Source organism: Bubalus kerabau, chromosome 13, assembly GCF_029407905.1.
Source record: "Bubalus kerabau isolate K-KA32 ecotype Philippines breed swamp buffalo chromosome 13, PCC_UOA_SB_1v2, whole genome shotgun sequence".
Classification (NCBI taxonomy): Eukaryota; Metazoa; Chordata; class Mammalia; order Artiodactyla; family Bovidae; genus Bubalus; species Bubalus kerabau.
Window position 1 is genome coordinate 19,829,120 of NC_073636.1, and position 13,646 is coordinate 19,842,765.

At 37.4% G+C, this 13,646-nt stretch overlaps 1 long non-coding RNA gene and 1 other non-coding gene across 2 annotated transcripts in view; one reads left to right on the forward strand and one right to left on the reverse strand.

Moving 5' to 3' along the window:
• LOC129626215 (uncharacterized) overlaps positions 1–13,646 on the forward strand; it is a 124,749-nt gene that overhangs the window by 59,216 nt on the left and 51,887 nt on the right. The window lies entirely within an intron of this gene.
• Positions 7,570–7,642, reverse strand: TRNAG-CCC (transfer RNA glycine (anticodon CCC)). The gene has a single exon. It is a non-coding gene; the product is annotated as a tRNA-Gly (tRNA).

Below are 13,646 nucleotides of genomic sequence, written 5' to 3' on the forward strand. Positions count from 1 at the left end.
AACTGTGACTGGGCAGCTGTACTCTTATACTGGCATGAGCACCAGGATAAATTTCTTTAAAATATGAGGTTACTACTACCTAGGCAGTACTCAAGATTTATAGGTTAATTCTTTAGATAGAGGGAATATCAGTGCCTACAAAGAAATCCCAGCCCTTTAAAGTAACAGCATTTAAAATAGATAACCTTGCAGAGGAAGATAATTAGAATTTATGATTTTACTGAAGTCCTCTGGTATAGGTATGACCTCAAATGCTTACATAACTGGACATATAACTGGAGCAGGTTCTAGGTTTAATTCCCACACTTTGCTTCAAGCTAATGAACTATAAACTTCATTTTTTTTCTCTACATCTCATTTTTAAAATGGCACAATGGTATTTTCTTAAGGACTGAAGGGCTCATTAATTAATGTTTGCCAAGCACTTTGAAGATGAAAGGGTCTACATTAAATCCAGAATTATAACTATTATCATCACAAAGCTCAGATTAGCTCAGAAATTTAGAAATGATGACTCAGGAGCCCATATTCCAGATTTGAATGAGATTATGTCTGAAAATAGTGAAACCAATTCCTGTAATGATTCAGATGTGAAAGGATTTATGGGATTCAGCAAGACTGTATCCCAAATCATGCATGACAACAAAAATTAGACCGCACTCCGACTGATAATTTAGGAAACAATTTATTAAAGGAATGCCAAGGAGATTTGTGTCTGTGCTGTTTTTGAGGCCAAATCCATACACTGTTAGCCAGAAGAGACAGCAATCAGCCAGCTAAGTGAAGGGTGGTACGGGCTGAAGGCAGTGAATGCAGACTGGAGGCAGAAATTGCCAACTGCCCCAGACAAAGCATTTCATAAGTCACAGTGCTAGAAAAGAGGGACAAATCCATGTCAGGCAACAATCCTCAGCTCTCCTTTCTCAAAGATCCTTCCCTGGGCACCATTGCTCAAACTGATCTCTTATTAATTTTTAAAACATTTTTGGAAGAAAATGTTAACTGCAGGTAAAATTGCCCTTAATTTGGTTGAGGAAGTCCCCTTTTGCTCCTAGTCTGCTGAAAAGTTTTTTTGTTTGTTTTCTAATCAAGGATGGATGCTGGATTTTTGTCAAGTGCTTTTCTGTGTCTACTGAGATGATTATTTGTTTTATCTTTGTATTAACATTATTATATGTTATAATTATGGTATTATTATAATGGAAACATATTAACATTAGCTTGTTAATATGATGAACCATATTGATTTTTTTTTAATGTTAAATCAGCTTTCCTGAGATAACCCCAATTTGGGGAGCTTGATTTGCTAAAATTCTACTTGGAATTTTGCACGTATGTTTTTTTTTTTTTTTTTAATTTTATTTTATTTTTAAACTTAACATAACTGTATTAGATTTGCCAAATATTTAAGGATATCATGCTTATACTTATCTTGTTCTGGTAATGTCTTTGCTTCTGATGTTAGTGCAATGCTGGCTTCATATAATAGGTTAGGAAGTATTCACTCTATCTCTGCAAGATTTTGTGTAGACTTGGTATTACTTCTTCCTTAAATATTTGGTAGAATTCACAAATGAAACAATCTGAGCCTGAAGTTTTCTTTACGGGAAGGTTTTTTAACAACAAATCCAATTTATTTAATAGATGTATTATATATTCTTATTTCCAGTGATCAATTTTTCAAGCATCTCTTTCTTACTGTTTTCTAATTTCTTTGACTGGTGGTCAGAGAGCATACATAATGTTACTTGGATCCTTTTAAATTGAGTATTGAGGCTTTATAATGATAGAATATATCTTAGTAAATACCATGGATACTTGAAAAGATGGTTTATGCAAAGTCATTGGCTTAAGCTTCCTGTAGATGTCAGTTAGATCCAGGGTTTGTAGTATTGTTCAAATCTTCTATATCCTAACTGATTTCCTGTCTGCTTATTTTACCAATTATTAACAGAAGAGTATAAAAATCTCTTATTTTAAATGCAGACTTATCTATTTCTCCTTGAATCTCTGTCAGTTTTTGCTTCATGAATTTTAAAACTCTTTTATTACATGCATAAATGTTTAAAATTATTGTGTCCTCTTGATTAATTGACCCCTTAATCATTATGACCTTTTTCTATCCTTATTAATATTCTTTGCCTTGAGATCTACTTTGTCTAATGCTAATATAGCCACTCTAACTTTTAAAGATTAGTTTTTGCTTTGTATATTTTTGTGATTCTTTCACTTTTAAACTCTTTCTGCCTTTATATTTAAAGTGTGCTTCTTGCAGATAGTGTCTAGTTGAGTCTTACTTTTTTGTAATTTAAGGACCTCTGCCTTTCAGAATATCTTAACCATTTACATTTAATATAATTATCATTGTAGATAAACATAAATGTATTATCTTTGTTTTCTATTTATTCTACTATTCTTTATTCCTTTTTCTCTCTTTATCTGCTGTTTTTAATCAACTGCATATTTCTTTATGGTTCCATTACATATCTTTTAATCATTTCAATTTTTTTTCTTCCTGTCTTCAAGTAGTCTCCTCACATGTACACATGTACAACATGTACACATGTACAACATGTACTGCATGTGCAGTATGGCCCATATTCAGGTAGAAACCAGAGGAGACCCTCTGCACACCTATAGAGCTTGCTGTCTCTCCTCCTCTGCCTCCTTCTCTTTCTCTCTCTCTCTGCAGATATCTCCTAACTGTATGGTATCCTGTGAATTCTAGCTACATGGGTCCCCTTGACTCTTAGCTCCTTTGCCATAAGGCAGTGAGACCACCAGACTCTGCCTGGGTGCCCCTTCTCTGCACAGTGGCTTGTGGGTGGCTGAGGCCACAGCTGGGACAACAGTTGAGCTTACCTCATTAGTCTGCCCTCCCTCAGGGCTCGCTGTCCTTTGCTGTCTAATGGCCAATGTTTTGAAACTGTTATTTCACATGTTTTTGTCTATTTGGGGGTTTTGTTTTTGTTTTCTGTTGTTTCAGGCAAAAGGGTAGATCCAGTTCCTTTTACTTTATCTTTTAGCCTGAAGTGATTCTGGATGGAAGGTGAGATACTGTTGATGCAAATTGGACATATTTTGAAACATAAGTCTGATTTTCTGAAACTTTTCATTGAATGTCTGAGAATATTTAAGAAAACTGGTTGGAACTATTTCTTACGTTAATTAGCTCCAAAATTTATAGTGTCATTAAAATATTAAAGCAAAGTAACCCAGAAACAAATAGCTAATTCTTGCTCCAGTTTAACAATCTCTGCAAACACTAATGTAACCACTCTCTCAAGGGCTTAGTTAAAAGGAATGCGTGTTAGATTTATTTCGTTTTCAGGAAAGAGAGAGGTCATTATGGCTTAACAATTACCCAATTCCCTCCTTGATTTAATCTTAATCTATAAACACAGGCCTACGTTTTGAAGACTACTATGCTGAGTGAAAAAAAAACTTATTATTGATACTGGTGGTTAAATGTTTACCCCAATGCCCAGAAGATACGTACACAAAGCTAATTTACCACCAAGTGTGACTATCTGAAAATATATGTTTTCCATGTGGTGTAGTCTAAAAATATTTCCTCAGTACTCTGAAAAAAAAATAGTTTTTAAGAAAAAAATGAGTAAAACCATGCAAATACTTGTACATTTTCCATATGCTAGTTTTTTAAAGGGCAGCTTTTTTTCTTCATTGTATTTTTCTCTTATTCTGTGGTATCTTTATCATATGTCAGCAATTTTCCCTTATTCTTTTCCAAACACTTCAGTTTTCAAGAGCACTTAATATGAACAATACCAATGCCCTAGGTTTCTTGAATTTCTGTGTTAAGAATTCTTCATCTAATATATAGTATATCAAATATTTCAAAAAGATATATATATATTCAGTTTTAAGAGTATATATACACATATGTTAGTTTATGTATTATATATGTATTTTATATTTATTTTCATTTTTGCCTGGAGTTAATTTCCTTGATCTTAAGAAGAGTTTAAGAAGAGGAACAATAACAATATCCTTCAGTTTGGAGGAACAAAGAACTATCCTGGGAGGAAGGGAAACACAGGTCTTTGACAGGTTGAATTCTTTCTGCGTTCCACCGCTTTGAGCTATAACAGGTGATGTTATTTTACTTGACATAACACTGACCCTCCGTCCTCCCCTTCCTGCAAACCTGGACAGAATACAGTCCTCCACTTTAGACCCACACGCTTCAATCCACAAAACCCTAACTGACCTCAGGACTCCTACAATGGCTGTCTGATCCTGGAACGTTCTCAAGTTTGGCCGCCCTAGTCTCTGAACTGGCTTCCGCCGTGCGTTGCATCCTTCATATCCCTCTTCTGTGATTGACTCGTTGGACTCTGTGTCCACTTTCAGCCTCTGAGGATTTGTTTTGAGTCTGACCTTCCCATGTGTGTTGACGCTGGGAGGGGCAAATCACCATCGTGACAATTTGTCCCCCAGTTTCTTGAATTCCTCCTCCTCGTGTATCTTCAGTTTGCCATTTCCTATTCGCACTGGGCATCACTGGCACACCAAGTGTGTCTTTTTTCCTCTACACATCTCCCACCCCTTCTTAACAGCCTCATCGTTGAATGAACCCAAGCCACAGTCAAGGTGGTGGGGAGGCTTAGAGGTGAGAAAACCCGGACCACTTCCAGGCAGAAGCTGTTCCCTCACCTGTCTGGACTCTACAGTGACTTTCTGCCATTAAATGGGATGAGAGAGGGCTGTGAGGAGACTGAAACAGGTGTGGAAATTGGATTGGAGTAGGAATTAGGGGAAGCAAAAGAACAGATTCTAAAATTTAGTGGAGAAATGGTAGAAGATTGAAAATTGAGTCAATTGAAGGAGAGATGTAAGGAAGGAGAGATGGATACATCGTTCAGGGAGCTGGATGTGACTGGATTTTTTTTTTCAAGTAAAGAATCATGTTTGGCTGGGACTAGATTTTGTCCATGTTAGGGATATTTCCACACTGCATTCTGTGAAACGCTGGGAGGTACTTTCCTTTTTCTTTTTTAGTACAAATGTTTCTGTAGATGTGTAGGTTTGCTCTAAACTGCTTTCACCATGCAAAAGATATTTCCTGTAAAACTTTCCAAGGTACCACATTTCCAAACTCTCCATTTGAGAAAATGGTCCATATGAGGACATTGTTAGAGGATATTTTAACTGAGCAGAGAGAAGTAGCTGAGACAGGTGCTGGAAGTCAGGCATAGATGATGCCCACATTTGATGTCAGGCAGAGTCTAAATGTAACATCTTTCACAGTGTCGGGTGCCAGCAAAAGGCAGATTCATATACTGATGATTGTAAGAAATCACACATATCAGACTTGATCTTACAGTCCATATGTATGCAAAACACCAATCAGAATGATGGGAATTTGCTTGTGTAGACTTGGCAATACTGTACACGATTGATATTTATTTACCTCTGTAGCTGCCTCACAAATAGGACACATTATAAAGTCAGTTGTGGATTCCTAGAGCATTTTCTCTGACTCCTTAAGTTTAAATCTTCCACTGTCTCCTCTACTTTGCCAGCCCATCTACGAGAAAATGGGTGAGCTCTGTTTATGTCATTTCAAGGTATCTTTCTTATTTACTTGTAGCCTTTATTTAGGAATCAGTCAGCTAAACTGTGAAGTATTTATGAATTCACACCATCTATCTATATTAAGTTCAAGTTCCTTTGTAAAAAAAGACACATCTTCCATTTCTCTATCTCTACCAGGACAGTAATAGAGCTGCTCACCAATTTTTTTCTCAGAAATAATGAACTAACTCTCTTCTGCTAGGAGGAAGAGGATCAAAGAGAAAGGGGGGAGTTTACTGGCCATTAGCAAGGTCATACCTCAGGTAGTTAAATCCTAAAAATGTTCCATAGCCCTTTAACTATTTCTCTGTTGTAGACTAGCAGTTACCTTTTCAGCATCAGGGACTGGGTTTGTGGAAGACAATTGTTCACGGACCAGGGTGAGGGGGGATAGTTTGGGATAATTCAAGTGCATTACATTTATTGTGTGCTTTATTTCTGTTATTATTACATCAGCTCCACCTCAGATCTTCCGGCATTAGATCCTGGAGGTTGAGGACCCATGTAGATACAATAGGGGAAAAGGCAAATATAGTCAGTGATAATTCCCTCTTTTCATGCCATCTACCATCACTGACTCAGCCGACCTCAAATATGTAGGAGACAACAAGATTCAGAGACAGGAGGGCTGGGTGGGAAGGGAATCAGGGAAAAGAGCGAAGTCTTCCTGGTTTTAAAAGGCCAAGTCTGAGGACAGGATGTGTACACACTGTTAGCTGTACTTTGTGATTACAACTTTTGAGCATATTTTCAATAAAGGTCTCTGGACCATTCTCTGCTCTGTACACATACCTTTCCCAAGTATTTAAAGCAGAGATGCAGACTTCCTGTACCTTTTACAGCATATCCAAAGCTGTTTGAAAGTTAGTTGAAATTTTTTCTGAAGTTGGTCCAATTAATTAGGATAGTTTATTAGACGCATGGGTTTCCCCAGTGGCTCAGAGGTAAAGAACCCACCTGCCAATGTGGGAGATGTGGGTTCAATCCCTGGTTTGGGAAGATCCTCTAGAGAAGGAAATAGTAACCCATTCCATCTTTCTTGCCTGGGAAATCCCATGGACAGAGGAGCCTGTCCATGTTATCGCAAAAGAGTAGAATATACTTAGTGACTAAATAACAACAAATTAGACCCTTAGTTACTAATTTCATAGATAGCTTTTTGGTGGCATGTCCGATGGCTCATCCGGTAAAGAATCAGCCTACAATGCAAGAGCCACAGGAGACACAAGTTGATCTCTGGGTTGGGAAGATCCCCTGGAGAAGGAAACGGCAACCCATTCCAGTACTCTTGCCAGAAAAATCCCATGGACAGAGGAGCCTGGGGGCTATAGTCCAAAGAGTCACAAAGAGTCAGACATGACTGAACATAGCACATGTAGTCATGCACAGACATACACGTTTTCCATTGGCAGAATAGTGAATTACAATAAATTTCAATAAGTGTCAGGAAGCATGAACACAAGGCCAGGCCTTGACATCAGCATGGAGCCTTGATCCATCACTCAACTTCTCTGGGCATCGGTCTCCTGGGCTGTACAACGGTGGTAGAGAGAAGCCTGGCAAGGAACAGCAGTAGTAATGTAGGGCCAAATGAGATCATTCCCTTCAAGATCCTTTACAGGAAACTTGTTTATAAACCCATCTAAGTTCTCTCACTTTGTAGCATTCCGTGACAAGAGAGCTACCTCTAGGAGAATTATTTGGTTTTTATTTGTACCTATCATCCCATGAAATATTTGTCCAGGTCCCAAACATAAATTGCCTCCAATCAGAATTAAAATAACACAGTATTTGCTAAACAATGAGACCAAACTCTGCAGAAAAAAATTAATTTTTTTTAAAATTATTTATTTATTTGGCTGCGTTAAGTCTTAGTTGCAGCATGCTGGATCTTTATTTGTGTGATGTGAGTTTTTTTTTAAGTTGCAACATACAAATCCTTAGTTGCAGCATACAAATCCTAGAATCTAGTTCCCTGACCTGGGATTGAACCAGGGCCCCCTGCATTGGGAGTGCAGAGTCTTAGCCACTGGACCACCAGGGAAGTAAAAAAAAAAAAATTTCTGAATTTCATAAAATTTTGTTTTCTGAGACACCTATCTTTCAACATTGAAGTCGCTCAGTCGTATCCGACTCTTTGCGACCCCATGGACTGTAGCCTAACAGGCTCCTCCGTCCATGGAATTTTCCAGGCAAGAGTACTGGAGTGGGTTGCCATTTCCTTCTCCAGGAGATCTTCCCGACCTAGGGATCGAACCCAGGTCTCCCTCATTGTAAGCAGACACTTCACCATCTGAGCCACCAGGGAAGTCCGAATGGAACATAAATTTTTTTTCAGTGTTTGATGATTGACAAAAAGAATTCAAGTGTATCTTGTTTCATTTTGTCTTGATCTCATTGCCTCTGTCTTAAGCCCAAATGCAAATTAATTTGCACACCAATTCCAAGTACTAAAACTAACTGCACATTAAAAAAACCATATCTGGGGAACACTGACTTCTTACCTGGAATTGTGTTGTTGACACGGTGTGTCTCATTTTTCACTTTCTATAGTGTAGTGTCTTTAGTGGAGTTTGTATTTATCTTTGTATGAAGCTGGATTTCACTTTACTTTCTCTTTATGGTCTTATCACATCGTTTACAAACACTTTATCTCTGTTACAGAAAATAAATGGAATTCCAGGCTTTCGATGAAATGTCATGTTGAAATGGATGGTCCAAAAATCTATATTTAGATGACTGACTCCTGTTTGAGGAAGACATGATGAATGTTTCATGCTCATACACTGAAGGATGATGGATTTAATGACCATCCCCTAACTGGGGAATGCTATTTTGGAATAATTAAATGTTCCATCATTTGCAAGTCTAAATAGTCCATTGTTAGTTCCTGTTTTTGTCTGTCAACAGATCCTTCCATTTTCTAAAGGAAATTTATCATTAAAACAATTGAACTGATAGCAACATCCCACTTGAGTGTGTTAGCAATAGCACATTTCATGGAACTCTGATTCATGGCTGCAGTTTGGGAAGACTTAATTTATGTATAAGTCTGGTTCATAAATGACAAACATGACAAGCATTGTTTAAAGGCTACTGGTAGATATTTATCTTCAGGTATTGAAGTGATCTTCTGCTCGAAGAGGTGGCTAAGCCTTCTGTCAGATGAAAGAATCTCCTGGAATAAAAGAGCATTCATGAAGTATTTTGTAATTAAATAATAATAATTTTACAGTCTATTTTCTTGCTGATCCTTCTATTTTAGACATTTTTACAGGCTGCATTCCTTTTTAACTCTTGACTGTTATTGAGGCATTTGAAGTAATTGTATCTAATTATATAGGAGGGCATGGCAACCCACTCCAGTATTTTTGCCTGGAGAATCCTCATGGACAGAGGAGCCTGCTGGGCTACAGTCCATGGGGCTGCAAAGAGTAGGACACGACTGAGCAACTAAGCACAGCACAGCACAGCCCAGCATATATATACATATATGTCAATATAAATTTTGATATTTAATTCTTCTAGGTCTTGGTCTTTCAGGCTGCAAAGGGCAGTAGATAAAAGGAGTGGGGCTAGGGAAATTTTATTTATATCTGAATAATATATTATTTATTTATATTTATATCTGAATAAGCATAGGTCATTCTCATGAAAACTCTTTTTCTTGTTTATAAAACAAAGATGTAGAAAAAAGTCCCCCAACTCTATCAAAATGTCTGTCCTTACGTTCAAGATCTTTATATGCCTCTACAGGTAGATAGACAGATTTATAGACAGGTAGAACACCTATATAAGGGGAATGGCATAGTTAACACATTACTAATACATATAAATAACAAAGTACCTAATTGTTGAGTAAGCTCCTTACCCTTATTACTGGCATAGTTATCCTCATATGAATTATGTCCATAAAGCTGCATTGTATGAATGTTTTTGAGAACCTAGTAAAGACTTCACTATTTTCATGACTAGGTCCTAGAAATCAAAACAACTAGACCCATTTTGAGGAAAGCCTGGCCTCATTGCTAACCAACTTGGAATATGGAATTATTGATTCAGTTGCTACCCAATTAATTATTAAGATGGCTGAAAATACCAGACGGATCATCCCATGACTAACAGATTTTGATTGCCTTGCCTGTGCACTGTGGTCCATATGTAGAAGCCAGAACATTTGTAGACAGCAGAACTGGCTAAGCATGGCCAGATGGGTTTTGCCCAAGTTGGGAAAATCATGGAACCCATTCAGAACTTACTATGTATCAATCCAATGGAGAGACATGTTGGTGAAATTGATGATGGAATTGATTCAAGCAGAAGCAGTCATGGAGCAACTAATTCATTAGATACTATGGTCTGCTTTTAAGAACACTATATTGAAGCTTTCCAAACTCTACTTGGACAAAGTGTATTGCAATCCTGGTTAATTATTTTACTTAATTCAAGCACAACCAGCTGCCTTACTGATTTTAAATGGCCTAAAGCAGTTCCCCACACTTGAACAAAACTGTTGGAAGATGCAAAAGTTTCTGTGTCGAGACTGTAATGAAACACGGTGATCCAGGCTCATCAAATCTGACTTGATCAATTTGGTATTTTCAGACTCTCTAATGACCAAATGTACGGCAGTCCTCAAAACTATTCTTGGAAATTTTAAGCCCACTTTATATGTGATTTCTATCATTAAAGATATACTGATACTAAATCATTTGCAATTTAGAATTCATGAGAAGAAGTACCAATGATTCAACAGTGTACCCTCCAAAAGGTAGTCTTATACTGAAAATAAGTTTGTATCAGTGAACATAAATGGATTTTTATGAGTTTCCCTGAGAGAAAAAAATCTTTAAGGCATGTTTCAGTAAACATTTTGAAAATAATTTAAGGAAGAGGAAAGAAATGCTGAACCGTTAGAAATCAGAAAGATAAAGCATAGTTTAAACTAAGGAAGGGTTGATTTTTTATTTGTTATGACTTCTCTTTTAAGTATTTTTCAGTATATTTTATTAATTAAAGTGGTATTACAGACATTAAAATGTTCAGTTCAGTTCAGTTGCTCAGTCGTGTCTGACTTGTTTCGACCCCATGGACTGCGGCACGCTAGGCTTCCCTGTCCATTACCAACTCCCGGAGCCTATTCAAACTCATGTCCATCGAGTCAGTGATGCCATCCAATCATCTCATCCTCTGTTGTCCCCTTCTCTTCTCACCGTCAATCTTTCCCAGCATCAGGGTCGCATCAGGTAGCCAAAATATCAGACTTTCAGCTTCAGTTATCAGTCCTTCCAATGAACACCCAGGACTGATCTCCTTTAGGATGGACTGGTTGGATCTCCTTCCAGTCCAAGAGACTCTCAAGAGTCTTCTCCAATATCACAGTTCAAAAGCATCAATTCTTTGGTGCTCAACTTTCTTTATAGCCCAACTCTCACATCCATACATGACTACTGGAAAAGCCATAGCTTTGACTAGGCAGACCTTTGTTGGCAAAATAATGTCTCTCCTTTTTAATATGCTGTCTAGGTTGGTCATAGCTTTTCTTCCAAGGAGCAAGCATCTTTTAATTTCATGGCTGCAGTCACCATCTGTGGATCTTCCCTTTAGCTCAGACGGTAAAGAATCTGCCTGCAAGGCCTGAGACCCAGGCTCCATCCCTGGGTTGGGAAGATCCTTTGGAGAAGGGAATGGCAACCCACTCCAGTATTCTTGCCTGGAGAATCCCATGGATTGCCCTGGCGGGCCACCGTCCATGGGGTCACAAAGAGTCGGACACAACTCTGCGACCAATACACTGTATACTATAGTCACCATCTGCAGAGATTTTGGAGCCCAAGAAAATAAAGCCTGTTATTGTTTCCATTGTTTCCCCATGAAGTGATGGGACCAGATGCCATGATCTTAGTTTTCTGAATGTTGAGTTTTAAGCCAACTTTTTCACTCTCTTCTTTCACTTTCATCAAGAGGCTCTTTAGTTCTTCTTCACTTTCTGCCATATGGGTGGTATCATCTGCATATCTGAGGTTATTGATATTTTTCTTAGCAATCTTGATTCCAGCTGTGCTTCATCCAGCCTAGCATTTCCACATGATGTACTCTGCATATAAGTTAAATAAGCATTAAAATGTTGGTAAAGGTATATATACCAAAATCATGCTTTGACTCAAAATATTCTAAAGAAAAAGTCAATCCAGTTATTAGTGACTCACATGGATTTATTGCAGTACTTGTTTGATTAACCAGAAGTTGGTTATTAGAGAAGGAACAGAAGTAAAATATACCCTCAAAATTTTTGATTTAGTGAATCAATATTGGTGTGGCTTTTTCAGAGATTAATTTCACTTTAATCATAATCCCAACAATAAATGAACCTTAAACCATAATTCAAATTTACAGGAAGCCCACAGAGAAAATTGATTTAAAGAGGAATGGAAAGACATGGTTGCCCTTCATGCAGCAAAGCTTTGGTTTAGATTGCAAGAAATATGGTGCAAGCTAATATGAGTTCCTGGAGGACAGAAAACATGTCTCATTCATCTTTTTATGAGTAAGAAGTAGTGTGGCAGTGAGAGGCAAACAGAAGGAGATGTGTTTGGCACATGTTCTGGTGGCAGAGTTAATAGATCTTGTGAGGGATTCAAAACAGGGAGTAGGGAAATAAAAGAAGTCAAGAATGACACCTTAGTTTCTCAACTTGGGTGACTAATAGATACTGGAATATTTTGCTGGCAAGGGCAAACTGGGAATGTGTTTGTGGAAAGAAATCAGGGATTCTGTTTTGAACATCAAATTGAGAGCCTCTGAGTCTTTTAAGTGTAGAGGTTGAATATCCAGAGAAGATCAGGACAGAAGTAATAGATTTGGACTTCATTGCCATATAGATGATAGCTGTAGCAATGGGACTTGATAAGATTACCTGGGAAAGAAGCAAAGATACAGAAGAGGAGGAGGCTGAGATTATGACTTTGATACTGAGCAGAGGAAGAGAAGCTAGGGGAGGAGACTAGCTGTATCACAGAAGGGGCAGAGGACAATGGTAAGGAAACCAAGAACAGGGACTTCCCTGGTGATCCAGTGGTTAAGATTTCACCTTCCAATGCAGAGGGTGCAGGTTTCGGGGAGCTGAGATCCCTCATGCCTCTCGGCCAAAGAACCAAAACATGAAACAGAAGCAATATTGTAACAGATTCAATGAAGACTTTAAAAATGGTCCACATCAAAAAAAAAAAAAAAATTCTAAAAAGGAAACCAAGAACAGTGTTTTACCAAGTAGGAAATGTTCACGTGTTTTTGAAAGATTCTAAGAAGTCAAGTAAGAAAAGGAAAAGGAAATGACACTGGTGACTATTTAAAGAGCCATTTCAGAGGATGATGGGCATAGAAGCCTGATTAGAGAGGGTCAAGTGCTGAAATGAGGTACGGAGTGGAGACACAGAACAGAAAACTCTCTCCAGGGAAGAAGGAGAGTGGGGGATTTAGACAGAAAACCAGAACGCACTCTTTGTTTCCTCCTTTTGTCACACAGGAAGTCAAAAGTGTGACTAAAGTGAAAAAAAAAATGAAAAGAAAAAACAGTACCAAGTGAAATTTTCACAAAATCAAATGGAAGTAATAAAATGGTTGGTTTTCTTAGATTAAATTTTTTACATATATATTAGTGATTTATTGAAGAATTTTTATTTGTTTTGCAAAAGAGCTGGAAAACTATGCAACCAATCAGATTTGAGCACCTGTTCATTATTTTTTATTGCTACTAAAATGACAAAGGTGATTTTTAGTTGTATATACAAAGAACTAGTAACATCACTATATTCTTGTGATTTAAAAATTATTGCATGCCAATAAAACTATTAAATTATCATTTTAAGCCATGAAAATGAATAATTTAAAGGCTATGAGGAAAGCTTTCATTTTAATAAGTTCATAAGGTGTCAAACTTCACAATTTATTACAAATTCTTAGCTAATTTGCTATATTAATGTGAATGAAAAATATTTCATTGCCTAAACATTCTGTTTACTTATTCCTTTCTAATGATGAAACAAAAG